This window comes from Petaurus breviceps, unplaced genomic scaffold, assembly GCF_028583685.1.
Source record: "Petaurus breviceps papuanus isolate PSGF00001 unplaced genomic scaffold, PetGlider_PUasm1.0 90823, whole genome shotgun sequence".
Lineage (NCBI taxonomy): Eukaryota > Metazoa > Chordata > Mammalia > Diprotodontia > Petauridae > Petaurus > Petaurus breviceps.
In genome coordinates, this window is record NW_027187352.1 from 14,667,219 (window position 1) to 14,694,118 (window position 26,900).

General features: G+C 38.0%; 1 pseudogene; it reads left to right on the forward strand.

Moving 5' to 3' along the window:
- Positions 1-26,900, forward strand: part of LOC138148226 (reticulon-3 pseudogene) — a 120,874-nt pseudogene that overhangs the window by 93,203 nt on the left and 771 nt on the right.

Sequence of the window (26,900 nt, forward strand, 5' to 3'; positions counted from 1 at the left end):
CATAATTATATCAAGCCCTTGTAGAGAAACAACTTGTGAACCCCAGTTGCTGATGCAACAGGAAGGGGTGGAACAGGGAGGAGCTTAATGACAACATATAAGTAGAAGCCCAGGATGGGAGAGAGCACTTGTGGTGGTAGATTTTGAGAAGGGAACATTTGTGGTGGTGGCACTCTGTTTGTCTCTTCCGTCTGTGTTGATTTTTGTTTGTGATGTGTGTTGAGTTCTCAGACCTTGTTGGTGGGTCTGTGTTGATTTCACAGGCAGATAGTGAATTGACAATGGTGCTGGCAATGTGCATGCACATTATTGTGGTTCTTTTAAGCTTTGTCTTCCCAGAAACAGAAACTGTGAAGGACTTGAGGTCAACTGGACACTGTGAGCTTCAATATGGAATAGGAACTGGATGAGGATCTGAAAGCTGCCTGCCTTTGAATACAGGTGACAGCTGGGTAGACTCAGGCAGGAGCTGGGACCATGGAAGAGGAACCATGGAAGCTGAGAGCCAGTCTCCAGTTAAGATGAAAAGACCTCTTCTTGGGTACCTAATGCTGACTGAGAAGATTGTGATTTACTGTAATGTAGGGGTGGAGAACTATGACCTTTTTACTTTGTGCCTCTCAAGGAGGCTTGTTCCTTAAGGATGATTGAGATAGGGACTTACTGAATGATATCTTTTGATTAAAACCATGTGGTCACTTTGGTGAAAGCTATGTGGCCACTTGAGTGATAACTTGTTATGTCATAACATTGTGAATGCTGTACTTTGTTTTCTGTCAATGTTTTGCTTTAATTTACCGCTGAATAAATACAAAGTTCACTATACTATGTAATCAAAACCTTGAAGCTGTTCACAGAAGCAGTCCTCTGGAAAGCTACTTGTGCTTGGCTTTAAAAATATCAGCTCTTTCATTAACTATCCATGGGTAAATCATCTATCCCCTGTAGGACTCAGTTTTTTTACCTGTGAAATAAGTTTGGATTAAATTACTGCTGAGGTATCTTCTAGCTTGAACCATCTATAAATATTTCAATTAGGAAGGCACTAGAATATCGTGGACAATGAAAGTCCATTGTCAGCACACCTATAATAACTGTTCCAGATAATCTTATCCTTACAGAATATTATGAAGAAGTCTATGACACCTATTTCAGCACTGGATCTGAAGCCAGAAAAACTAGATTTATGTTTTGTCTTTCTAGCTGTATGACACGGGGCAAGAACTTCTGTGAGTATTATTTATAAAACAGGGATAATAATATCTTATTGAGTTGATATGAAGAAGACACTAGAGAACTCTGAGTGATTGTTATTATATAATTATCCTCTATGAGTTTAAATCAATTCACAATACTTTTTGCAGTTTATATTCTAAATCAGTATTTATTTTCAGTTTTCAATATTCATGTCCACAAGATTTTGAGTTTCAAGTTTTCTCCTCATCTCTCCCTTACCTCCCTTTCCAAGATGGTATGCATACTGATTACCCCTTCACCCAGTCTGCCCTTCCTTCTATCACCCCTCTCTCCCTTATCCCATTCCCCCTTATTTTTTTGTATGACAAGATACATTTCTATACCCTGTTGCCTATATATCTTATTTCCCAGTTGCATGTAAAAACAATTTTTAACATTTGTTTTTAAAACTTTAAGTGCCATATTCTCTTCTTTCTTCCCTCCCCACCCACTCCCACTGTAATGCCAAGCAAAGGAAACTTCCAAGGTTCAAAATACCAGCATAGTATACTTCCATTTTATTCAGTTACAAATGAAGAACGGAGAAAATCAAAATACAGCATAATTCAAAATGCAGCATTCACCAAGTGTAATTAAATAATTTCCCAGTACCACTCTACCCCTGGAAGTACATTCATTTAGTCAATCACAAAGCCCCTCTTCTCAAATAGAGATTAGTTTCCAATCATAAACAAAGTGCATTCATTTGGTCAGTCACAGAGCACAAAAAGTCAAGTTTCCCACCCCTGGATCACAACTGAATTACGATTATCATCGGCTAATGCCAAGCACCTTCTCAAAAGGGGCAGTAGAGAGCACAAAGGCCATCTACCCCTGAGTTACAACAAGGTTAAGATATAACCACAGCATTTAATACGCAAAGAGAGGTCTTTTATTCATCTTAACCCAAGGCAAGTTCTCAGCGATCTCTGTTCCTAGGGAGACAAAGCTTAACAAGGCCACAAGATACATTGCCAGTGTCCTCATTATTTCATTCTCTGTCTGCAGAACAGTCCTAGGACCCCTGAAAACATTATCAAGACCCTCTTTCAGGATTTCTGTAAACATACAACAAGAAAATCCTTCTTCAGGGCTTCTGAACCAACAGCAAGGTTCCAGAACCTCTGCAACAACAGCATTATCCTTCACCAGCAGATGAATCTGGCAAAACAACATCAAAACAGACAGACAAAGTACCAGCATTACAGCCATGTCTCTTCAGTCCTTGGTAGCTCCAGGTGGCAGCTCTCAAAAGTCCTGGGCAGCTCGAACTGGACCTCAGCAATCCTCTCTCTCTCTCTCTCTCTCTCTCTCTCTCTCTCTCTCTCTCTCTCCCTCTCCCTCTTCCTCCGTGATGCTGCTTCCAAAATTCTTCTGTCTCTCTTCCTCTGCTTGTGCCTCTCTAAATCCACAGCACCAGTTCCTCCCAGTTCAAGCCCTCTCTTTTCATGTCAACAAGTCCATCCCACAAGTGGGATTCACAAGCTCTGAGTTTTAACACTCAACCCAAAACCCAAGCCAATACAGGGGGAACTTTAAATTCCATTGCTATTACATACACTGAGAAGATAAGCAATTCAATATAGATTGTACACGATTAGTTGTGCAAAATATTTCTATAACACTCATATTGTGAAAGATTAATTATATTTCCCTCCATCCTATTCTTCTTCATTGATTCTATTTTCTCTTTTGACCATGTCCCTTTTGGAAAGTGTTTGCTTCTGACTATCCTCTCCCCCAATCTGCTCTCCCTTCCATCATTCCCCCCTTATATCCCTCCCCCCTACTTTCCTGTAGGGTAAGATGCCCAATTGAGTGTATATGTTATTCCCTCCTTAAGCCAAAACCAATGAGAGTAAGGTTGACACATTCCCTTTCACCTCTCCATCTTACCCTCCATTGTATTAGTTTTTTCTTGCTTTTTTATGTGAGATAATTTACCCTATTCTATATTTCCCTTTCTCCTTCTCTCAATACATTACTCTCTTACTCCTTAATTTTACTTTTTTAGATATCATCCCTTTATATTTAACTCATCCTGTTAAGCCCTCTGTCTATACATATATATATACATATATATATATATATACATATATATATATATATATATCCCCTTTAACTACCCTTAACTGAGAAAAGTCTCATGAGTTACAAATATCATCTTTCCATGTAGAAATGTAAACAGTTCAATTTTAATAAATCCCTTATTATTCCTCTTTCTTGTTTACCTTTTCATGTTTCTCTTGATTTCTTGTGCTTGAAAGTCAAATTTTCTGTTCAGCTCTGGTCTTTTCATCAAGAATGCTTGAAAGTTCTCTATTTCACTGAATTCCCATTTTTCTCCTGAAGTATTCTATTCAGTTTTGCTGGGTAAGTCATTCTTGGTTTTAATCCTAGCTCTTTTGACCTGCAGAATATCATATTCTAAGTCTTTCAGTGCCCTAATGTAGAAGCTGCTAGGCCTGATTGTATTTACACAATACTGGAATTGTTTCTTTCTGGTTGCTTGCAATATTTTGCAATATTTTCTCCTTGATTTGGAATCTGGCTACAATATTCCCAAAAGTTTTCTTTTTGAGATCTTTTTCTTATTTTTTTTATTTTTATTTTTTTAAGCAATTGGGGTTAAGTAACTTGCTCAAGGTTACACGGCCAGGTGTTTCTGGGTGGGTGCTAAGTATCTGAGCCCAGATTTGATCCCCAGGTCATCCTGACACTGGGGCCGGTGCTCCTACTTGCTGTGCTACCTGACCGCCCCTTTGGGATCTTTTTCAAGAAGCATTTGGTGGATTCTTTGAATTTTTATTTTGCCCTCTGGTTCTAGAATACCAGGGCAATTTTCCTTTATAATTTCTTGAAAGATGATTTCTAGACCCTTTTTTGTTCATGGCTTTCAGCTACTCTGATATTTTTTTTTAATTCTCTCTCCTGGATTCATTTTCTAGGCCAGTGGTTTTTCCAAAGAGATATTTCACATTGTTTATTTTTTCATTCTTTTGGTTCTGCTTTATAATATCTTGATTTCTCATAAAGTCATTAGCTTCCATTTGCTCCATTCTAGTTTTTAAGCAATTATTTTCTTCAGTGACTTTTGGACTTCCTTTTCCATTTGGTCAATACTGCTTTTTAGGGCATTCTTCATCTCATTGGCTTTTTGGACCCCTTTTGCCATTTGTGTTAGTCTATTTTTTAAGATGTTGTTTTCTTCAGTATTTGGGGGGGGGTCTCCTTTAGCAAGCTGTTGACTTGTTCTTCATGATTTTATTTCATCACTCTCATTTCTCTTCCCAATTTTCCCTCTACTTCTCTTACTTTATTTTCAAAATCCTTTCTGAATTCTTCCATGTTCTGTAACCAATTCATATTTTTCTTGGAGGCTTTGGATGTAGGAGCTTTGACTTTATTGTCTTTTTCTGGTTTTATGTTTTGATCTTCTTTGTCAACAAAGTAATATTCTATAGTCTGATTATTTTTTACTGTTTATTCATGTTCCTAGTAATTACTTGACTTTTGAATTCTTTATCAAGGTAGGATGCTGCTTCCAGAGTGGAGTTCTGTCCCAATTTTTAGGGGTTTTGAGCAGCTGTTGTCAGAGCTACTTGTAGGCACCTGTAAATTTTTAGTTCTAATGTGGTATGATCAGAGGGGTATTTACTCCTCTCTTGGCCTGCAAGTGACCACAAACACTCTTTTCTGACTTGAAACTGTGAGGAGGACTCCCTCTTCACAGCTGCCACAAGCTCTGACATACCAATGCTCTTCCTTAGCCCAGGACCACTACCTAAGACTGTGACCCAAATCCAAACAGGGCAAAGCAAGAGAATCCTGCCTCAGTGTCAGCAAAGAGATTCCCTGCAATCACTCTCTGATCAGTCAATTGATCCCCCCACCATCTGTGGGCCTGGAGCTCCAGAAGCACCCACTACAGCCACTGTTGTGGCTTCCAGCACCTTCACTGTCCTTATGCTGGGGCCAGATCATCTTTCTTATCTCACCCCGGTCTGACAGTATTTCTCCACTGATCTTCTACTTTATCTTTGGCATTTGTCGTTTGAAAAGCCTGGAAACCACCAGTGCTGCCAGTGATTCAGTCCCCTGAGGCCTGCTCTGTTCCAGTCTATGCTGGCATGACCCATGCTGTACTGAGCTCCACTCCTAGCTCACGACAACAGATTCTTCCTGTAGGCTTTCTAGGCTGTCTGTGGTGGGAGATGGGTTTCACTCTGTCATTTTGTGGGTTCTGTAGCTCTAGAATTTGTTTAGAGTCATTTTTTAAAGGTGTTTGGAAGGGTTTCAGGAGAGCTCAAGCAAGTCCCTGCTTTTATTCCACCATCTTGGCTTCACCCCCCTAAATTCAGGATCTTAAGGAATGCTACTATTTAAAACATAATATAACTGATATAACAATATAACTGAGATAATAAAGTTACCTATTGGCAATTAATGATATAAAATCAAAACTCTCTCCAACTATTTTATTTTTCTTTTAGCATGAGATTCAGAAAAGCATGTTTTTCATAGTCCCTAGTGGTATTTCATAATATCCAAAGGCAAACCTTTTTCTCCAAATAAAGGAACCAATCTTTAAATCCTAGTGGAGGTCAAAAAATAAAATACATTCAATATAAGCAACATTTTCAGGAAAATATCCTAGAAATCATCTAACCCAATACCTTTATTTGCCAATGAGGAAGAAACTTAGATCATAGGATGGGAAATAATAATTGAGGTTTTTACATGAGTTTCTACTGGCATATGGCCATTTGTAATGAGATTAATAATTGTAGCTAACAAATACACAATTTCATATTTGCATTCCTTCAAAATTTTTAGCTAAATCATATAATTCCTGGTGTTGTAACAATATCTAGTTCCTTATTTATCTTTCAAACATTTTATTATATTACCTTAATTTCACAGTAGAGCAGCTAGTTTGTATAGTGTATAGAATATTGGGCCTGGAATCAGAAAGATCTGAATTCAAAGCCAGCCTCAAACATTTACTAGCTGGGTGACCCTGGGTAAATCACTTACCCTTGTTTGCCTCAGCATCAACAAAAAGATGAATGAGCTGGATAAGGAAATGACAAACTATTCCAGTGTCTTTGCCAAGAAAACCCCACATGAATCACAAAGAATCAAACAGGACTGAAATGACTGAATAAAAAGTGATTAGAAGTGATTAATAAGCCTGAAGGTATAGAATACATCTAGGGGTGGAGGGAGGGCAGGAATTTCCCAAAAGGGAAATTCTAATGTTTTTTTTTTAGGATCAATCAAATCCAGGATCAATAAGTCTAAAAGTAGTTGTCATGAACCTGATGTTGGAACAGAGGCCATATCCCACCAGGGTGGAAAGAAAATAAGCATAGAATCATTAAAACTCCATTATGGAAAGAAAACCTGTAAAACCTATACCTAACACTAGTATTTTATGGCTTTAACATTCTACTCACATCCCTTCTTCATTCAATTTAAAAGGTGTTTCAGTGGGCTTGGACAAAATGAACAAAATCTAGATTCGTCTTGGTCCATAGTTATTTCCACCTAGTAATGGGTCATAAAACTGAACAAGACAAGCAGGATGATGAGAGCTAGAGTTTTGGTGAAATGAAATTAGTGATATTGTTTTGGACTACCATATATAATCTACTGACTGAATTTAATGTAAATTAACAGACCACAAGTCAAAACCTATCACTCATGTTTCTACCCCTGGCAAAATAGGCACAATGAACTTAAATCATGTGATCTGGTTACTAGGAACAATAAAATTGTGCATTTTGCCAACAATGCACTTTCTGATTGCGACATAATAATTGCTCATTAAAACATATTTCTAAAGTTCAACTTTGAAGTACTAGGAATTGTGCCAAGCAACGAGCTATGAAATTATAGCACATGAATTTTAATAATCTGTCTGTATTCAAAATAAAAGAGCCTATTCAATGAATCCTAAATTAAATGTGTACTGAAGAGCACTTAGCACACTATAAATTAGAAATTAATTTAAAAATATATCTTCCTGGGTTTTAAGTGTAGAAATGTTAACCTTTTAGAATTTAACAACATTGCTATAAATTTCCTAATGACAAACAGATGAAGAGAGATATTGCACTACCCTGGGTATCCATAAAGGAAAGGAAATAGAAGATTTAGAATGATCTGTTTTGTGAGGACTATGAATAATCTTGAGGAGTTTGACAAGCCATTTATCAAACCATAAAGCACCCCATGAAATTAACTCAAATGCTATCAAAATTAAGATTTGGGTCCTTAAAACTCAAGTATAAAGATAGGTTAGGACAATACTTTAAAATGCTAAACAGCTTACTATTTCTTTATGATTGTTTATAAGTACTTAGCCCTTACCACCAAGTCCCAAATTGTTCTCTCAATTCCTTTGCCAAGTAATAGGACAAACACAGCCTGGGGCTCTTCTTTCTCAGAACTAGATCATTCGAAACAAATTGGCTTGGGATTAGCTTCTGAACTTGGCTCACAAATTTAAAAATACCAGTCTGTTATTCTATTTGACTCATCTAATGCTCTTCTTCCAAGGAATTTTTACATTGGAATTACTTGGATGGATAAGATAGATCAATTTAAGGCACTGTAGTATAGTGGGTAGAGATGGTCTTGGAACAAGGGAAAACTGAGTTCCAATTCTGCCTCTGACACTTCTTGCCTCTACAATCCTAAACAAAATCTCTGAAACCTAACAGTTCTATGGGGAATACTTTTCAACTAAGTAAAATTTGCAGAGTTCTGAGTAGGCAATTTTAGGAATTTCTTCATCCCAGAGTTACCTACCAATGTTCAATACCAAAGTTCATACCAAAGAAATCATACCTTTAGGATCTATTTTCTGTATATTTCTTTTTTTTCATTTAATTTATTTATCTTTAGTTTTCAACATTCATTTCAACAAGATTTTGAGTTACAAATTTTCTCCCAGTCTTTTCCCTAAAACCACCCCAAGATAGAGTGTCTACTGAACATCCCTTCTCCCAATCAGTTCTCTCTTATTTCCTCTCCTATATCCCCCTAACTTTATAGTAGGGCAAGAGGGATTTCTGTACCCCAGTGCTGGTATATCTTATTTCCCAGTTGAATGTAAAAAATTATTTTTTTAACATTTGTTTTTAAAACTTTGATTTCCAGATTCTTTCCTTTCTTCCCTCCTCACCCACCCCCACTGGGAAGAAATGCAATTCAATGTAGGTTGTACATGTGTTTTCATGCAAAATGTTTCCATGTTAGATATATTGTGAAAGACTAACTATATTTCCCTCCATCTTATCTCACCCACGACTTTTTCTATTTTCTACTTTAGTACTGTCTCTTTTCAAGTGTGTGCTTCTAACTACCCTCTCCCCGAATCTGCCTTCCCTTCTATCATCCCCCATCTTATCCCCTTCCCCCCTACTTTCCTATAGGGTAAGAAACCTGAGTGTGTATGTTATTCCCTCCTTAAGGTAAATTCAATGAGAATAACATTGACCTTTTCCCTTTCACCTTCCTGCTCTTCCCCTCCATTATAACAGTTTTTCTTCCCTCTTTTATATGAGATAATTTCCCCTATTATTTCTCTCCCTTTCTCCTCCAAATATATTGCTCTCTCATGTCTTAATTTTATTTTTTAGACATCATCCCCTCATATGTAACTCATCCTGTGCCCTTTGTCTATGTATACATGTACACACATATATACTCACATATGTATTGATATACATATACACCTTCCTATACATATATATATTTGTATGTATACATCTATATTCCCTTCTACTATCCTCACACTGAGAAAGGTCTCATGACTTACAATTATTGGTTTTCCATGTAGGAATGTAAATAGTTCAACTTTAATAAGTTCCTTATGATTTCTTTTTCCTGTTTACCTTCTCATGCCTCTCTTGCTTCTTGTATTTGAAAAGTCAAATTTTCTGTTCAGCTCTGGTTTTTTGATCAATAATGCTTGAAAGTCCTCTATTTCATTGAATATCCATATTTTCCCCTGAAACATTATCCTCAGTTTTGCTGGGTAGGTAATTCTTGGTTTTAATCCTAGTTCCTTTGACCTCTGGAATATCATATTCCAAGGCCTTCAGTTCCTTAATGTAGAAGCTGCTAGATCTTGTGTTATCCTGATTATGTTTCCACAGTACTCAAATTGTTTCTTCCACACTGTTTGTAATATTTTCTCCTTCATCTGGGAACTCTGGAATTTGGCTATAATATTCCTAGGAGTTTTCTTTTTGGGATTTTTTTCAAGAGGCAATTGGTGGATTCTTTCAATTTCCATTTTGCCCTCTGGTTCTAGAACATCAGGGCAATTTTCCTCAAGAATTTCTTGGAGGATGATTTCTAGGCTCTTTTTTTTATCATGACTTTTAGGTAGTCCAATAATTTTTGTAATTTCTCTCCTGGATCTATTTTCCAGGTCAGTGATTTTTCCAATGAGATATTTCACATTGCCTTCTATTTTTTTCATTTGTTTGGATCTGTTTTATAGTATCTTGGTTTCTCATAAAGTCATTAGGTTCCATTTGCTTCAATCTAATTTTGAAGGAATTAATCTCTTCAGTGTGTTTTTGAAATTCCTTTTCCATCTGGGCAATTCAGCTTTTTAAGGCATTCTTCTCATTGGCTTTTTGGGCCTCTTTTGCCCTTTGATTTAGTCTGTCTTTTAAAGTGTTATTTTCTTCAGTCAGGCTGTTGACTCACTTTTCATGATTTTCTTGCATCATTCTCATCTCTCTTCCGAATTTTTCCTCTACTTCCCTTACTTGATTTTCAAAATCCTTCTTCAGTTCCTCTGTGGCCTGTGACCAGTTCATATTTTTCTTGAAAGCTTTTGATGCAGGAGTTTTGACTTTGTTTTCTTCTGGTTACATGTTTTGATCCTTTTTGTCCCCAAAGAGAGATTCTATGGTCTGATTTTACTTTCTCTGTTTGCTCATTTTGTCAGCCAATTACTTGACTTTTGAGCTCTTTGCCATGGTAGAACTCTGCTTCCAGAGTGGAGAGAACTATGTCCCAAATTGATGGGGTTTTTGCAATCAATGTCAGAGGTGTTGTCAGATCTATGAGGAGGGTTCCCTCTCTATAGCCACCACAAGCTCTGGCACACTAACATTCCTCACCCCAGGACCACCACCCAAGAATGCAACCCAGATGCGAGCAGTTCAAAGCAAGAGCAATTACCCTCTGTGTAGTTGCTTAGTCACCCTACTATCTGCAGGCCAGGAGCTCTGGAGGCAGCCATGCAGCAGCAGCTTGTAAGGGTTATGGGATTTAAAGATCTTCCATGCCCCATTGGACTTGCTGATGTAGCAGGAAGGGGCGGAGCAAGAGGAAGCGGAAGCCAAGCTAGCGTTCCTGCGGTGGTTGGCAGTGGTGGCAACGGTGGCGGCAGCAGCAGAGGCAGTGGCAGCGCAAAGCCCCTTTTTTTTTTGAGTTAGGACTGCTAAGGACTTTCTGCTAAGGACTCCTCCTGAGGACTGCCAGGGGCCGGAGCTGCTGGGAGCGCGCTTCCAGGACGCTGGGTGGTTGCTGTGAGTGGGGAGAGGAGGACCTTTGCCTGAGGTAGCCTGTTCTGTTTTAAAGGCTTGAAAATGTGGGTGCTTTCTACTTTATCTACCTGTGCCAATGTCATAACTACTCTGATGGCTTTCACTTTCTGGTTTTGGGACTCAGTCTTTTGGTATCTTAATAAATTTTCTAGTTTATTTCCTCATATGGCAAACATGACGTATTTTGTAATAGATAATTATATCAGCATATTTGTAATCTCTATAGGCATTGTGAATATGGCATCGCTGATACACAGCTGCAGCCACCCACACTGCCACCATGTTTCACCCTGGTGCAAGGGCCAGAATTTTGCTCTTTCTTATCTAGTTCCAACAGAGTTCCCTACTGACCTTTTACTTTCTCTGTGGCATTTATGGGTGGAGAAGTCTAGAAAGTTCTACAGCTGCTGGTGATTCACTTTCCTGAAGTCTGCTCCAGCAGGTCTGGGCCATGAGTCTGAGCCAGCATGGCTCACACAGGACTGTGCATGGCTCCTGTCTCAGTGTGATAGGCCCTTCCTGTCAGCCTACCAGGCTGCATTCAGCAGGAGATTTGTTTCTCTCTGTCATGTTGTAGGTTCTGTAGCTCTATAATTTGTTTAGAGTCATTTTTTTTTATAGTTATTAGAGGTGGTTGGAGTAGCACCTCAAGCAAGTTCCTGCTTTTACTCCACCATCTTGACTCTGTCCCTTCTTTATCTATTTCTTTAATTGATTTTTGTTGATATCTTTTATTTGTATCATATAGATTTTTCCCTTTCCCTTTCCCTACCCAAAGAATCACCCTTTATACCAAGAATTCTTTTTAAACATGAAGAGGAAGGAGGGAGGGCAAAATCAGCAGAACCAATTGATACTCAGAAAGTCTGGGTTTTCTATGTTAGATGCATGCCTACATGATGCCATGGAAAGACTCCAGTGACTGAATGAAATTTCTTCTAGGTTCTGAGCCTATGAATGTAAAGAAATCTCAGTTTTCCTCTTGTTGACAAGCCTCTTAAGACAAGTAAGTAAATGCTACCTCACATTTATATACCAATTTACCATTTCAAAAAAAAAAAGAAAAAGAAAATATATAAATTTCTCACAATACTGTAAGGTAGGTAGTTGCAAGTATACCACTCTCTCCCACTGTATCTCAATTCCTAAAACAGAAGCTACATATGGTTTGTTTGTTTTTACCTTCAGTTTGACTCAGTAAGGCACCATGTGATTTGGCATAGATTAATTTAATAAAGAATTGCAGAGGGTTAGAGGTATGTTGTTTCCACTGGTTCTGTATTTTAGCAAGAACTCAATATAGTACTCAGGAGATTATACATATATACAGATACATACATATAGACATATATATATATATATATATATATATATATATATATATATATATATATATATATATATATATATCAGTCTTCTAAAGAAACACAATGAATCATCCTCTATCCACTGAACAAATCTCATGTCAAAGCTTGGCCTTCTACTCCAAATTCTAAGCTGACTTTTCTTATGTTTTGTTGCGTCACCTGGCTGCTGGCAGACAGAAAGAAGTATTGGCAAGAACCTTGGACAGGGACAGAAAATTGGAGTTCTAGCTCTTCTTTGCCTGAACTACAGATATGGGATATAAACTAGAACTACCTTTTAAGCTTCTGGATACCTCTACTGTGAAATAGAAACCATGGTACTCTTCTCAAGGTTTAAGGTGCACTGGAAAAACAGTTGGATTTGGAATCAATCAATAATCATTTATTGTGTCTACTATGTCCTAGGCTGTAATGGGAATGTAAATTTTAAAGATCTTCCCTGCCCCTAGGCTAAAGTGCACCTGGAGCCTGGGGTGGGAGGCTTGTTTTTCAATAGATACTTCTTGATTGGCCAGTGAGTCAATAAGGTTGTTACATTCTCTGAGCCAGGAGAAGGCTATATAAGCCCTGATGTGCAGCTCTGTTTTGGGGCTCACTTTGAGAAATGTTCTGTGATTTGACCAGATGAATCTCTGGGAAGCCATGGTCCAGGGTCCCCCGGGTTTGAAACCCAGATGTTGTTTGGTATGGATGTAATGGTTGGACAATTTGGAAATCTGTCTACTTGATCTGTTTTTGTCTTGATAATTCTGTCTGTATACTTTGAAGTTCGGGGTGCTGACCTTTTCCCCCTGAACTAGGTAAACAATACACATTTGACTGATTAAAGTAAACTTGTTAACCCATTTTGAGTTGCTTTCCTTTTAACAAAGCAGATCTAAGAACCTGTGTGAGCAGCCACCCTGGGGATGCTGGGGTGCTTGCTGCTACATAGACACTCTGCTAGGAATATAAAGATAGAACTAGCCCCTAGGCTCAAGGAAATTATGTTCTGTGGGGAGACACAACATGTACATTCATATAGATATACATTATGCACACACATATATGTCTGTACATGTGCATATGTAAGTATGACTATGTATATGTATGTATTTACATGTATGGGTGTCAGTCTCAGCCAGGAAGATCTGGGCTACCTCTGACACATTCTATTTATCTGACCCTAGGTTAGTCATGGGCTAGCAATTTAATCTTTCAGTTCTCTAAGTAACTTTCCAATTTGTTCACATCTACAAGTTGCAGAGAAAATGGTGACATGCATCGGTTTAAGGAGATTTCTTATTTTGGAGTTCCTAATGTCAATAAAATCACAAATCTTATCTCTATTTCAATAAATGTGTGTATACACATACATACACATATACATATATGTATATATGCACACACACATATACAAATACATTCTATACACAAAAAATAAATAAAATTTAATTTGGGGATTTTAAAGCCAAGCACAAGTAGCTTTCCAGAGGACTGCTGCTGTGAGAAGATTTTAAGGTTCTGATTACATAGTGTAGCAAACTCTCTATTTTTATTCAATAACAAATCAGAGCAAAACATTTATAGAAAATCAAGGTACAACATTCAGAATATTACAACTTATCACAGAAAATCAAAATACAGCATTCACCATGTCACAACTCAACAACTTATCGCTAAAATGGCCACATAATGTTCAACAAAGTACGATCATTTAATAACTCAATCATTCAATCATCCTTAAGGAGGCTTACCTCCATAAGGGTCACAAAGTACAAAATAAAGAGTTCTCCATCCATGGGGTTCAATTAAGTTACAACTTCAACAGTCACTACTCAGTAGAGTAAGGAGTAATGGAACGTACAAAAGCCATACACCCCTAGGTCACAAGTAAATTATAATTTCATCATTCACTACTCATTATTCTATTTCATCACTCACTACTCAGTCAATTTCATTAGTCACTGCTCAGTACCCAAGGAGAGGTCTTTTCATCTTGACTCAGGGCAGTCTTTCAGCTCCCAAGGTTCCTCTTCCATGGTCCCAGCTCCCATCCAAATCTAACCAACTGCCACATGAGTTCAAAGGCAGACAGCTCCTAGCTCCTTGTCCATCTCTTTGTGCAGTTCCTGCTCCACATTCGAGCTGACAGTGTCCTGTCCTTCTAAAATCCTTCACAGTCTTTGTTCCTGGGAAGACAACACTTAACAAGGCCACAATAACATTTATACACATTAATAAAGCCACAACAACATTTGTACAAAATACCAACACCACCGTCATTCTTCCTCAGTCTTTGGCAGCTTCAGCTGGTCCTTGGAAATCCTCAGTACCATAAGTTCCATTCTCAAAATCAAAATCACTTTATCTAGCCTCCACATGACTTGCTCCAAGAAATTCTGTCACAGTTCTCAATTCTCATTCTTCCTCTCAGTTCTTCTCAATTTTCAGTTCAGTCTTCAGTCTAGTAGCAGCTGCCCTGCCTCCACAATGCTTTTCCCAAGAAGTTCTTGCTGTCCAACTTGTGCTCTTCCTTATATATGGTATAGCTCCTCCATGGTCAGCCCCTTCCTGTTAAGTTAGCAACAGGGGTTCATACCTTCTGTTTCTTTAACAGAGGCTTAATTCAAAACTAGGTGCTAAGTACCTCTTAGGTTAGCACTACAAAGGGATCTTCAAATTTCATTACTATTACAGGGATCTGCTAGCAACGAAGGGAATGGATGAAGAAAGGCTTCATGTAGAAGTTGGCATTTGGGGGAGGCCAGGTGGCGCAGTGAGTAAGAGCGCTGGCCCCAGAGTCAGGAGACCTGGGTTTGGTTCCAGACTCAGATACCACCCACACAAAATAAGTGGCCATGTAACCTTGAGCAAGTTACTTAACCCCAATTGCTTAGGGGCAGCCAGGTGGTACAGTGAGTAAAAGCACCAGCCCCAGTGTTGGGAGACCTGGGATCAATTCCGGCCTCCGATACTCAGCACCCACACAAAAATAATAATAACTAGCTGTGTAACCTAGAGCAAGCTACTTAACCCTGATAGCTTTTGAAAAAAAAGAAGCTGGCATTTGAATTAAGCTGTAAAAGAACCTAGACATTCTAAGAAATAAAGATAATACATTTCAGGAAAGGGGGGTAATCTGATTAAAGACATGGGAATGAGAGATAGCATTTTATATGTGTGGAACAAGAAGAAAGCCACTTTAGCTGTACAGTACAATGTGTGAAAGGGTCTACTGAAAAGGTAGGCTGGAGGAAGTTTTTCAAGAGCTTCAAATGCCAAATATGTGAATTTTTATGTGACCGTGGAAGTAATATGAAGTTACTAGAATATTATTGAGTAGGAATGTGACACTATCAGACTTGTACTTGATCTGGGTTATAGTCTTGGCTTCACCTTTACTTCATGCTCTGCCCTTGGAAATTTCCCTTCACCACTTTTGTTTGGAGGATGATAAGATATAACAGATGAACATATTCAGATGCCGCTTTGAGACTTACAAATTGATTGCTTCCCAACAGCCCTGTGAGGTTGAGTACAACTTTCTCCATTTTTCATTTGGCTCAGAGAGATAAAGTGATTTGCACATGGTTACAAAACTATTAACTGTCAAGCAGAAGTTTTGAATGGTATCACTGGGATTCTTAGCTTGAACTGGAGTGAGTCACTTTACCTCTGAGTCTTAGCCTATAGATCTTTAAATTGAGGCTGGTAGTTCTTGGCTCACAGAGGTGCTACTAAGTTTTAATGATGTAATGAGTCTGAAGACATTTTGTAAACTATAAAGCACTATGCATGTAAATGTAAGTGAATAATTTTAGTAGTAGCATGTTCAGGAACATTTATCCCCTTGGTTCAAACAATTCTCTCTTTGAAACAGTAGTGAAATGGAAGTTTGAGTCTTCTTACTGCTTTATATGCCTCTCCACAAAAACAAAGCAAAATAAAATAATATCAGGGCTACTGGAGGGAGCAGATATAACTTAAGCTCATTCCTTAGAAAGTAACTCACAGTTGCTGCTAAAACTGAGGATTACCATGTATTCCCCTTTCAAACTTTGAGTGTTTGTTGAGATGAATTTAGTTGACTTATTCTGCCAACTTTCCAGAGGTCAAAGCAAGGAGAAGTGAAATAGGTACAGAGGGGAGACTAAAATTCTAGCATTGGAAAGATTACTGTACTTGAAATCAGGAAAACCTAAAGTCAAATCCCACCTCTGACACTCATTCCTTGTGCAACCATGGGAAAATTGTTTGCCCTTCCAGAGCCTCACATTTCCCAAACCCCAATGCACTATATTTCAATTATTATTGTTCTTGCTGCCATTATTGGTCAAGACCTGTGATTTAATTGGCCAGTGTTCTAGCTATTAATTCAGATAGTCAACTATCCTACAATTTAGAGTCTTAAAGAATTACCTCAAATACTGAGAGTTTAAGCAATTTGCACAGGGTTACACATTCATTATGGATGAGATGCAAGACTCAATGGAGCAGGTCATCCTGACTCCAAAGCCGGGCCTCTATCTGATAGTTTGGTTCCTACAACGTATTATTTGACTCACTGGTCACCTTCTCAACAGCTACCAACTAACAGTCACACCTTCCTCCTTCCAGTTCTGGAATCATAATAAATTCACTTTGTCATTGATACAAAAAGAGCATGTAAATCTTCTACTCTGTGACTCCTTTCATCATCCTTATAACTTTTCAAACCAAAATCTCCTTCCCCATATGTTTTGTCTCCTCCTAATTACATGTGAGGTCCTTAAAGACAGGAACTATCTTTACATTTAAATTTGTATCTCCAGCACTTAACACAGAGTTTGTTACATAATTAATGCCCAGTGAATAATTTATTAATATATGCACTCATTTTAATCCATACTATCTCTCAGCATCTTTATCACTATTATTGTTACTTTTAAAAATGTAATCTCCTGAACGGCAGATACCATGTTAATTTGGTCTATTGTACATGGTGTGAGCTATATGTATATATGCATATAAATGCCTACATCTGTATTTCTACATATGCATACATATGTATGTATGTATGTGTGTATATCTTTATCTTTATTTGTTGAATTGCAGAAAAGCATATTTCATCTCAGTATGAGCAAAATGTTTCTAACAATTTGAGCAATCTGAAAAGGGAAAGGAGTACACTTATTCTTGGGTCAAATGGAGACTGTGTATTATCAGAGACATGGCATAGGTATTGCAAAGGGGATTCATGCTTCAAGACCAAGCTGGTATCAGTGCATTCTTTCAACTCTTAGATTTCATGATTTTCAATCTTCCAATGAATCAAATGCCAATTTTGGCTGAAAATTTGGCATATTAAACACCATATGGATGAGTGGGAGTGGCCTTTGATCATCTCTTGTTTTGCATTCATATGGAGCTTCCTGCCAGTCTGCTACTGGCCTCCAGGTCATTAGGAGACATCTGCTGGGCAGACGTGGCTTCTCAGCTGAGTTCTGTTTGTGCCTCCAAAAAAAGGTGCTTTTGAATACAAATGCACTTGAGGCCTATTACAATACAGCTTGCCATTATGGAGGATTTGGAAATCACTTAAAAATCCCTTTCTACTCAGTGATCATTTGTTACTCATACACTTAAGCATTATCTGAGTTGTATTATCATATTGTAGTATATGTATATCATTGAAAGTAAGTTCCACAGAATAGGCACCCTGCCTTTTCTTAAATTTGTCTCTTCCCCTCAATCCCCACCAAGCTTAGTGCTCTACATACATATTTGCTGAATTTAATTCAACTGAAATCCACCACCTGCTCCATAGACTGCAAACATTTTGAGGATAGGGAATATGTTTTCTGTAATTTTTCTTGTTACTGGATTTTTTTTTCCTTTATTTCATTTACATTGTCATCAGGAGAAATATTACGGCAGTATTGATAAAGGGCTAGCCTTGGAAAAACTAGGAAACCTGCCTCTAATAGATGTGTGACCACAGGCCAATCACTTTACCTCTCCAGGTCATAGGCAACTCTCTAAGGTTTTACAGATCATTTCCATATCTGCTTCAGCTAAAGAGTGTACACACCAGGAACTGTCCACAGTGATGAAATCACAGTTATAAGATCACCTCTCAAACAAACAACAAAAAGAAAGTTTCCTGTACACATTAGGTGATCATAAAATGATTTTGGATTAGAACTATACAAGGCAAATGGGAATAATAACTGGAATCAACTTAACACTTTTCACTTACAAAATACTTTTATCATCATTCCCTCGATTCTCATAGCCACCCTGGGAGGTAGCCAATACTGTGCAAGTACTATTATCCCATTTTACAGAGGAAGAAGGCAAATGAAGCTCAGATTCACTAATTGTGTGATACTGGACAAGTCAATTAAACTCTGTTTATCTCAGTTTCCTCATCTGTAAAATGGGAATAATAATACCTCTTTCCCAGGGTTTTTGTGAAGATCAAATGAGGTCATATTTGTAAAGTGCATAACAGTGTCTGGCACATAGTAGTCACTTAAAAATGCTTTTTTCTTTCCTTCCTTCCTTCTTTCCTTCCTTTCTCCCTTCTTCACTTCCTCCCTCTCTTCTTTCCTTTCTTCCTTCCTTTTTTCCCTCCTGTGTCACATCAAATTGGTAGAGTTTGGATTTGTACACAAGTTGTCTGCTTCCAAGTCTAATGCTCTTTCTACCATACAAAGTGGTTTCTCATACTACTGATTCCTCTGCCAGGAAAATTTCCCTGGCTCCTGTTACCTGGTCTGTCCATTGAATGAAACCAAAATTGAGAGGCATAGTTAACTGCATATTATATACTATCATGCTATAAAAGAACATCATATTTGCAAAGGACCTGGTTTCCAATCTCAATTTTACTACTTACAATTTGTCTGACATTGAGAAAGTCAGTAACCTAACCTTTCTTAGCCAGATTCCTCATCAGCATAGTAAAGGGGTTGGGCTAGTTTATTGCTAAGGTCACTTCCAGCTTGAAATCCTTTAATTTGGTGATCCATTAGCAGACCCCCAAGAAGCCTCTGATGCTACATGCAGATGGCAGCTTGACTGGCCTGGGGATGGGTATATATCAAGATGACAGCAGCAGTCAGAAACCCCATTGCCTCTGCCAGCCAAAGACTCACAGGCAGAGTAACTCATTGGCTGTCCTTGTCAGGAATCAGAGATCTTGGCGCTAAAATGGACACTCACTGACAAGGTATGGGATTAAATATATGGAGTCTAATTCCAAGTATAGCTGGACAGCAACTATTTAACCTACATTCAGATTCATGCTTAACTGACTCTCTCAAGGCCAATAGGGGTGGTATTGTTGACTAATTAGTACTCTTGTATTGATGGCAGGCCTAGCAGGAGTTGTGTGCATGTGGACTCAGTCATGTGATCTCCACCAAGAAGAAACTAAAAAAATATTCTAAAGGAACAGTGTCTGACTCATAGGAGGCATTTAATAAATGTTTGTTAATTTGAAGGAAAGAGAGAAAAATCATTGCCTAACAAGTAACTTGGTCACACAAACTTTAGGCAGGGGTTTATGCCAGATTGCTAAAAACTGTAATCTATCCCATAGATTGGATTGAGTCCTAGACCTAGGAAAGAAGACTGAACAAACAAATGTACAATGAAATGCATGGGTGACACATTCTCAACCTACAACCCAGATTATTTCTAGGGAGATGTAAATCTCACAGAATCTTGGAACTGGAGCAATCTTTAGATGCCATATAACCTGAATTAAAAATTCACTCTATAATACACCCCAAATGTGGACATGAGCTTTCCATATGGAAACCTCCAGGCTCCCACTATTGGCATTATCTGTCTTCTCCTTCTCTGTATCCCTCCAACAGAAACAATCAGTTTCTAAATCTTATCATTTTTACCTGTATAACATCTCACCTAGCTACCACCTTAGTTCGGGCCTTTCCTACCTCTTGTCTGGATTATTCCAATAGGCTCTTACATGACCTTCCTGCTTCAAGTCTCTCCCCATTCCAATCCATCTTCCACACAGCTGCCAAAGTCATTTTCCCTAAGTGCTGGTTTAGCCATGTAATGAGCCTAATCAACACTCTAGTAGCCCTCTAATCACCTCTAGGATAAAATATAAATTCCTTTCTTTGACTCTTGAAGCCCTTCACTACAAGGCTTTAATTTACTTTTCTAGTTTTGCTATATAATTTTTTCTCTTTCCTGTACTCTATGGCCCAGCCAATTTGGCCTTCTTGGCCTTGCAGGAGACATTTCATCTATCTCTATGATTTTGCATTGGTTGTATGTAGTGCCTAGAATGGTATCTCTTCTCTTCTCCGTCTTGTAGTATCTCTTACTTCTTTTGGGGTTAAACTCAAGCATCACCTGCTATATGAAACATTTTCTGATTCCATTAGTACTGCCAATGCACTCCTTTCCTCAAACTACCTTGATTTTGGTTTGTATATGTATCTAGTATCTCCTCTGTTAGAATCTAAGCTTCTTGAGAAGAGTTGCATTTTGTCTTTATATCTCCAGACAATACTTGTCATTTAGTACATGCTTAAGAAATGTTTATTGACTGTTGATTGATAGATGAACTTCCTACCCACCAAAGCAGTACATTCCACCTGAACAGCTCTAATTTCTAGTCAATTTTTTTTCTTAGGTTTAAATCATCCTTTCTGCCACTTATTTAGGGCTAGGGGCAAAATGGGAATAGACCCCAAAGACCATCCAGTACAATCTCCTCATCTTGCAAATGAGCAAACTGATACCCAGGGAGCGAGATGGCTCACCCAAAGCCACATAAGAATTAAGCAGCAAAAGCAAGGATTGAATTCAGATTCTCTGAGGCACAGTTTTTTTTTTTTACTGTACCACTCTAAGGTCAAGTAAAAAAAAAGTTTACTATCTCTTCCATAGGAGAGCTGTTCAAATATTTGAAGATGAAAATCATGCCTACCCCTTCCTTCCCTATTAGAATTTGCTGAGTACCCTTACTACATAATCAGACTCTCCATTAAGGAAAATAACTGGCAAGTGTGGAGGATAGATTAGAATGGGGAGAAACTTTCCCTGTCAATGTTTTCTAAACCAGGTTAAACATGCTCTGTTTTTTCAAGAAATCTTCAGATGGCATGGTTTTTAGTCCTCACACCATCTTGTTCATCCTTTTTCAGGTGTTCCAGCTTTTTCTAATTATCCTAAAAGGCCACACCAAGAACTGCCATCATAATATTTTCTGACTGAAGCAGAGAATGATGTAAGTGTCTATCACCTCCTTCATTCTGGACACGGTGACTCTCGGGGAAGCCTAGGAAAGTATTCTCTTTTTTGGCTGCTATGCTATACTATAATATGTTGATTCATATTGTGCTTCTACTCCACTAATCCTACCAACTCTCATTCGCACAAACTTCCACATGATCATGCCTCTCCCCTCATTTACTTATGAAGTCAACATTTGGAATCCAAAAGTAGGCCCTCACATGTATCCCTATGAAATTCCACATCATTTTCCCCATACATCTAACCTTCCGAGATCTTTAACAGTGACTGTAAGAAGAATCAGAAATCCCTGAGCAGGTAGCCTCTAACAATATAGTTTTGACCAATCATTGTACACAATTGCATTACTGACTTTTTACTCCATTTGGAAGCAAGGAAATCCACTATGATCAATTTGCAAAAGTTAGTCTTGCCAAGCAGCTAATCGGTACAGAGGATAGAGTGCCAAACCTGAGGCCAGGAAGACTGAGTTTTATGAGTTCAAGTCTGGCCTCAGACACTTATTAGCTGTGTGACTTTGGACAATCACTTAATCCTGTTTCCTCAGTTTCCTTGTGTGAAAAATGAGCTGGAGAAGGAAATGGCAAGCTATTCCAGTATATCAGCCAAGAAAACCCCAAATGGGGTCATGAAGAATTGGATATGACTGAAACAGCTGAGAAACAACTGAAAAACAACAGCATCAAGGAGGTTTACCTGGATACCATTTTGGGTGGCTAGGTGACACAGTGGATAAAGCACCGGACCTGAAGTCAGGAAGACCTGAGTTCAAATCTAGCCTCAGATACTTACTAATTGTGTAACCCAGGACAAGTCATACAACCTCTGTTGGCCTCTAATCATGTCTTTTGCATACTCTGTGAGCTTGGGTAGCCCATTTTAATTCATTAACTCATCCATTAAGCATGTACAACATGCAGAGCATAGTTATCAGATTCCCCTTGTGCACCTTATTCAAGGTCCCCTGACCTGCTAGAAACTTCATCTCTGATATTGATACCCATCTACTCTCTTCAAATCTTGTACATACCAAGCTTTTTTACATGTTGTCTCTTCTGTTAGAATGCAATCTCTTTAGATTCGAGGACTATACTTTGTTTACATCCTCAGCATTTAGCATAGTGCTCAGCACATAGTAAGTGTTTAATAAATGCTTGTTGACCCAGTATTCCCAGTACTAGAGAAACAAAACCAGATTCTATCTCTACCCTCAAGAAATTTATAATCTGGAAAGAAAAAGACAAATGTACAGGAATTTATAATTCTAGCTGGAATATGGGTAATACACAGGAGATATTCAGAGTAATACAGGACATTCCAAAAGGGAAAGAATGCACATGACTGACAAGACTGAGATCCTCAGGGAAAAGGGAGGAGGGAAGCTGGAGGAAGAAGTGAGATGGTCTCAGTGATGAAAATTTTTGTGACTTGAGTCATTTGATTCTATTCCTTTCTGCTTGGCAGGTAGAAAGAAACACCTCTGCAATTTGCCAATTATATGACCTTGGACAAATTAGATTTTTCCCCTTTGAGCCTTGGTTTCATTTTACAAATGAGCGGGTTAGATTAGATGACCTCTAAAGTCCTTTCCAGCTCTGACACTCTTTTATTCTGTTTCAGGGAAGGTTTCATGGACAATATGGCACAGTATCAGGATATCAATGAAAATGAGGAACTTTGGGGGATAAAGACAGATAGAGACACAGGTAGGGCTTGGCAGAAAGCACAGGAGACTTCTAGAAGATGTTCTCATGGTGCTTGGATTGTAGAGGAACAGTCGAGTCAAGAAAGTCTGATTACACCTATCCCTCTGCCAGTGGTTTCAGTGAATCAGAATATTTGAGAAAGCCAGTTAGAGCAAAGCATTTCTATCATGTGTAGGTTCTCCAGTTTATACATGCTAGCAAATGAAGAGTTTGTATGGTGATAGTGGAGACGGAGAAGTCAGATGGACTGACAATACGGACAATCGGTAGGATATGGCAATATTTCAGGAGAGATAATGAGCTGAGTTAGCATAATTATAGTGGGAGTTGAAAAAATGCAAGAAGTATTTTAGAAGGAGAATTCACAGGACTTGACAAATTATTGCTTTTGCAGGAGATGAGTCAAAGCTGACTGAAATTTTAAGCCCTAAATTCAATAACCCTCAAGTCTCTTATCTATACAAAGAACATAGTTCTTACCCTTACTAGACTACTTAGCTCATAGAATGGTTAGGAAGATCAAGTGGAGAAACCATCAACCATAAGGTATGATCATTACCCCCATTTTGTAGATGAAGGAACCAAGACCAAGTGAACCTAATGGACTTTTCTAAGGGCACAAGGTAGAAAGACAAACTACATAACCACCAAACCACAATTCACATTAGAATAGTGTTTTCAGATTTACAGAAAACTTTCCTGATCATGCTGTGAGGTAAAAAGTATCAGTATGATTAACCTTTTTGTGAGGTGAGGAAAGGAAGAGATAGAGATAATACCTGTACCTGTGATTTCATTGATATAGGGAACTCCCAAAGGAGGAAGTTTCTTTTACCAAGACAATATGGTACCATCTCCAAAACTTATATTCATAAAGAGTTGCATAGAGCACTGAGAGGTTAAGTGATTTGTCCAGAATCACATAATCAATTTGGGTTGCATGGAAGACTTGAATTTAGATTTTCCAGTCTCTAAGGTCTCTTCTCTAGCCACTATACAATACTTCCTCTTCACAGGTAAGGAAATGGAAATCAAAGGGGGCTAAGTGACTCACCTCAGGACTTAGTTAAATAGAGTTTGTGAAGAGAACAATAAAGTTTATAATATGGTGATAAATCTATACCTTTTGCAGATGTCATATAGCAGAACAATTCCTTATGTTACCTGGATCAAATGGCACAAAACATCTCAAACAAGACCCTACTGTGATAAAGAAGCACTCTCCTTTGCAAATAGGAATGACTTATCTTAGATCTAAAGTCAACCATATCTAATGCAAAACATCAAAAGCTTCTTTAATTAAACCACCAGGAAAAAGAGGAAGAAGGTGCCAGACATGGCTTTATCAAAATTACTTTTAATGAAATGAAACTGGCCCATGTTCCAGAACATGAAAACACAAGGTGAGCCTTCAAAGTACTTAATACAAAGCGATCAACTTTAAGAAGTTGAAAACGTGAACTTGCCCCACTCCACCTGCTCTTTAATTAGGGTCCTCTCTGAATTTCACATCCTACTTGTGTTTGAATTAATTTCACTACACTCCCTCCTTTCAGGAATGTTATTCATTAGTTTTATTTTCAATCTGGTGGTGACTGATAACATTTTCTGATCAATGAAAAGGCAGGGGTTGTTTCCAAAAGTAATGGTATGTAATAAAACTGTTCAACTCCAACAATTAAAGGCATTTTATTACATAATAAAATGTGAGCAATTTTTCTCATTGCAGTAACACCACATTAATCCAGACACTAATTTGCACATGATATATTATTGATAGAGCAATGAGGGTATTTATTACTAACAATTCAAAATGCATATACACATATATATTAGCATATTAATAATGGATCCTCAGCAGGTAGCAATTGGATTTTTTTTTATACTAGCAAGGGTCTACCTTCTAGGAATGACAAGCTTCTGCCACTTTAAAAGTGAAAGGTGTCTTTCTATGAAATCACAATATCAAATATATATACACGTACATGTACATACATACATGTATGTGTACATTTGAAATGGTTTGAAAAGGCCTAAATCATAACAGAAACATAAGGGTTTATTTCTATGGGTCAGCAGTTGGGCCTTCAAGAGATGACTTTTTGTTTTGTTTTGTTTTCCAAAACAAAAACAAACATGATAATAACGTTTTGATATTTGGAGGGGTCTATCTAATCTCATCAGTGGGGATACTCCAACCACAGATGCATTGTGCAAATCTTACATGTTTTCTGATCTTGTGTGGTTCTTATCCATATTTTCCAAAAAGTCATCTAAAAAGCTTCTTCAGATATAAATATTTCTTTCCATGAATTGTTCTCTCTCGACTGAATCATCTTCTTTTCCAGTCACATGTGTCCTCAATAATGTATTTTTTATCATTTCTTTCTCTTAATTAATAGTCTACAATCTAAGCATGTGTTTATGCCCACAATGCATTTTTCCATTGTCCTTAGGGAGATGTGTTTTACAAAGTTGTTCTCCAGTACCATGGAAAGTTTTCTATGCTAAATCTAGATAAAAAGAGGAAATCTATTAAAAACATGATTCTGCAAGCGCTCACTTTAATAATTGTATATAATAATTAATACAATAATTGTATTAAATTAAATAATAATTTAATAATTGTAGCACTTGCCTCTGAAGTAACCCTTCAACTCTCATTCATAAGTTAAATGAACCCAGAAGGTAAATACACTAGGTTCAAGGAGTACACTGGGAACTGACATGCTAAAAACTATAATTTAATGGTCTCCACCGCTGTTGGCACCATTAGCAAATGCCAAGAAAATTTACTGAAATGACATAACATGAATAGTGGAAATAAAAAGTTCACAATAATTCTGGGGGTGGGGCATGGGGAAGCAGTGGCACTCTTACACATAAGTGTAGAGCTCTTGGGCAGAATAGCCATGCACATAGAGTAGAAAGACATACTTTTAGAGAACATATATAATCAAGGTAACTGATACTTCTGGACTGTCAGGGCCTCTTTTACTATTGTATCCTTACACTATTCCTTATACTCTTACCCCAGGCAGCAGAATTTCTGAGTGAAGAATTAGCTATCCCTACATGGACTGGCTCTTCTTCACAGTTCAATACAACTCTGCAGTTGAACATCCTGGGCCTGTTCTCTGCTGGGTTCAGCATCTCTTATTAAACTGACATGCTCTCCAGGAAAATTCCTTTTGGGGGGGGGGGGTGGAGCAGGTAGATTAGGGAGAAATCCTTTACTCCTGAACCTGCTGTCCAAAGGAAGAAGTACAAGGAAAAGAGTGAAGATTAATTCACTTTGAATATTTGGGTTCTTACTCCATAACTGGCCAGAGATCACTCTCCCTTGATTGACTACCAGCTCATTTTAAATGGTATGGTGGCTGATCCTTTAGCCATTACATGTCTAGCTGCACTATTTTTCCATCAAATTGATTTAGAGATTTCTTCACACTTCTGGTGGGAATAAAGTGTAAATACTTGATTACACCTCTTTTATATTCTTCCCCAGTTAAATATCCCTAGTCTCTAGCAAATTGGCTAAGATGCTTTGGGTGCATTTGCCCCTAATCCAAATTCTGCACAGCTCTCTAATAATTATGGGAGTCTGAAGCATTGTCCTTTTGAGAGCTTCCCTGTTGCTTATGCTTAAGAGCGTCAGTCAGCAAAACTCATGTTTGGACAATCCAGAATGAATACTTTACTAAGAGTTAGGTGACTTCAGTTTTAATCTCAGTTTTGCCACTAGCTCATTG